We start from the raw sequence: 4102 nt of genomic DNA on the forward strand, positions 1-4102 counted from the left end.
TTTCCACAATTTCATGAAGTAAATTATAAACGTGAATTTGAAACATCTATCTTTGTACGTGTCACTCGCACAAAAATAAGCATATAAATGTTGAGAGACATTGTATATTTATATACGGGAATACTTCCGAATTTGTGAAACAAATCAGACGAATAATAGTTATTGCTCTTTAGTTTGGAGTGTGAGACATTTGGAAGAAATATTCAGGAAATCAATGAACGTATTTGTTACATATGCATAATATTTCAGAAGACTATTTTGCTATGTTTACTGTATCACATGTTTGGAATATCAATAGCTAACTCTGGATGTATAATTAGTTCGTGATTATTCATAGAATTCTTTTTAATCCAGATTAACTTTTAAGAACAATTCGTCACGTTTAGAATTTGAGTCGGGTAAGTTTTAACAATAAAAGACAGCATTGATGAAAAGCTACGGTCCAATGGTGTTAGAATGAATGTAGTAAATTTGCTGCTCGCAAAATTTACATGTCGGCACTTACCATTATACGGACATATAGATAAATATATGTACACACACACATAAATATATATATATATATATATGAATATATGCATAAGCATATATATGTACATATACTTATCTATATGTACGTATAATTGTATGTGCCGACGTTTAAAATTTTAACAATAGAAGACATCAATGACGAAAAGCTACGGTCCAATGGTTTTACAATGAACGTCATGCGTTCTGTAGTAATTTTGGTGGTCCCAAACTTTACATCTCAGCACTTACAATTATACTTACATATAGATAAGTATATGTAGAAATATACATATACAAATACATATATATATATATGTATATATATATATATATATATATATATATATATATATATATATACATATACATATACATATACATATATATATATATATATATGTATATATATATATATTATATATATATATATATATATATATATATATATATATATATATATATATATATATATATATATATATGCAGTGGAAATTCTGTCCATTAAATTATGCATACCCGCCTCTGAGAGCGCCAACAAATCAGCCTCAACATAAAGTAATTCTCTTACAAGTATTTTAAAAGCCTTTGCTTTGCAGGTAAACCGGGTCAACGTAAAGACGAACAAATGTCCACAGGAATGGTGCAAAATAAATAGGGAAAAGTGTAGGGGCAGAAATATTTTCGTGTTTGACACCGTTGTCCACCGAAAATTCTTCAAGACTCCCTGAGCTGTCATATTTCTGTGAAGATCCTTAAAAATATTTCCTGTTTCTGTGTAGTTCCTAAAAAATATAATGTCCATCATTCCTCGCTCAGGTCTGAAACAACACTCTTCTACAGGAATCACATGTGGACACACATTCTAAACAAGACGATCTAACATGATCATTAAAAGTATCTTCCCGGTATGTACCAGAAGTGTTATCCGTCTAGAATTACTACACAGTGCTTTCGGGCCCTGATCCTTGTATACAGAGATTAGAATGCCATTTATCCATTCCTGTGGCACAGAAGATTCATTCCAAACTCAAGGTATCAGGTTATGAATTTCCAATGAAATATGATCCACACCTGCTTTCAGAATTTCAACTGGAATACCATACAGTCCAGGAGCTTTACTTGATCTCAGTTTACGTAATGCCCGATTTACTTCTTCAATGGACGGTGTATCATCCATATGCTGCACTACCTCTCTTTGCGGAATGTTGTTTATGATATCATTGTTCACTACAGTTGGATCATGGAAAACATCTGCAAAGTGTTCTCTCCATCTATTCATTTTCCCAGAGGATCTTTATCTTTCCACTTCAGAGACACATACGAGGACGAAGATTGTGTCCAAAAGCTTTCCGCAATGAACTATATATATTTCTAATGTCCTTCCTCTCATAGGCTGCCTGTACTTCCTCAGACAAATTTCTCCACCAAGTATATCTAAGCCTCCTGAGTTTTTTTTGCAAGTCAGATTTCTGAGACTTCTACATTTCTAGTTGCACTTTGTTCTTATCGTTTGGGTCAAGAAGATTTTCACGAGTGGATCTCTTTGTTGCTAAAAGCTCATTTATCACTGTATCATTGGAATAAAAACAATCTTGGTGCTGTCTCCTCCTAAAACCCAACACCTCTGATCCCATTTTATATATTCCATCACGGAAAGATTGCCATGAACCTTCAACATTAACATTGCTGCATCTCCTCTGAAACAACTGCAAAAATTGTGGTTGATTTTGCTGTTCTACATCAATTTTCTTTGTTACTCGTCCACCTGCACTGCGAATCTTCTTAAAGATCCTAAACTTGAACTTGGCCTCAAAACCATTTTCTTATCAGTATCACAATTAGCACCTCGCAATACTCTGAGACTGCACTAATCTTTTAAGTCAGCTTTCCAAGTTAATACAGACTCAATGATGTGACGTTGCTTTGATCTTTGATGAATCCAGGTAACAACGTGCTTCATCGTATGATGAAGGAAAGTGTTCCAAGCAATCAACCCTAGCCCAGAACACATTTGTAGCAGATGCAACCAATTTTTGTTCACCTTTCCTATTCCATAACACGCAAGTACATTCCAAGCACTATAGTTTCTCTCAACCTATTGCATAAAATCACCAAGTACAACCAACTTCTTATTCAAACGGACTGACAGAATATTTCTTTTAAGCTCCTTAGAAAATGCATCGGTTTCCTCGCTGGCTGAAAGTGTAGGAGCATAACTAGAGTAAACAGTTACAAAACGTCCACAAAAAAGGGATCCGGAGTTTCATTATGCATGTATTTACGTTTTGTGGTTCTTCTAACAAATCGCTTCTAATTGCAAACGCAGCACCACATTCACTTTTCTCTTCCTTTGACTTGCCAACCCAGGATAATGTAAAACCTGTTGCTCTTTCGACAAGATGTTCTTCATCTCAACATCTTGTTTTAGAAAGAGCTGCAATGTCAACATTAAAAGGCCTTAGCTCCTTAGTTACTAGAGATGTTCTTCTTGCAGGCTTATCCGCTCGATCTAAAAGAGTTCTCACATTCCAAAAGGCCAGGTCAAGAGAAACCTTATTCATTGCATACTTGTTATCATTGTTTATATCAATTATTTGTTCATCCCAGCTGAATTGAACCAACGTTAGCCGCAGTAAACTAGCCAGAAGAGAGATACCACACAATTTTATTGCACCTTTTCTCGCAGCTTCCCAATATATGCAGGTGAGCAGTGCTCTCCTTAAAAGGGCTACTCAGACACAGGATTCTACACCGAAAATAGTTCCTGTCCATGAATACACGTTAGCGATGTTAAGATAAGAATCCTGCCGCCTTATGTGCCGATTTGTAGCTGTATGCTTCCAACCTATCAACTGTGCATAAATCACCACACCTCTATCACCATAGGACTTTTGAAAAGTGATGATTGTGCGATGATGGTGTATTTTCGGGTACATCTGCACTTCATTGGATTTCAGTGACAAACGCTTGTACAACACTTTTGCCATTCTCTGGGTTAAAATAGTAGATTCCAGTGACAAGCAAATCAAAATGACTAGTGCTAAGTTAACTGCAGGTTATATATCAGAGTAGCTTCTCCTTGGCTTTTGCTCAAAAGGATATTGCAAGCCAGCAGTGGTAAGTCAATTTGAATTTAGAGCTTTTTTCTCCTGTACTGGTTGTCCTAATCACGGCTTCGTTTCAAAACAGGAGCCCAGTCTGCCCCCCATCAACAGCTATTGTTTTGACTGTGCACCAAGTTAAAGGACTGTCATTACCATGACCTGGTTTTATATCAGAGTTCCCGTCTCCTACATGAGATGCCTCCACCACCGCTAAGGAGACCCATCTGCACCCCACGCCCGCACACATAAAATAAATAAATAAATTTTTTTAAAAATATATATGTGCACATTAAAAGATTACTTATTTGTAGAATTTGCAGCTTTTACAATTTAGCATTATTTTTATTTATAAAAATATATAAATACATAGATGAATAAATATCATATAATATAACATAACATGCTATGAATATAATATAATATCAGGAAATAAAAAAATTATTAAGAAACCTATATAACCAACAATTTGTTTCGACTTATATACGTTA

The sequence above is a fragment of the Octopus sinensis genome, linkage group LG16, assembly GCF_006345805.1.
Source record: "Octopus sinensis linkage group LG16, ASM634580v1, whole genome shotgun sequence".
NCBI classification, from domain to species: Eukaryota; Metazoa; Mollusca; class Cephalopoda; order Octopoda; family Octopodidae; genus Octopus; species Octopus sinensis.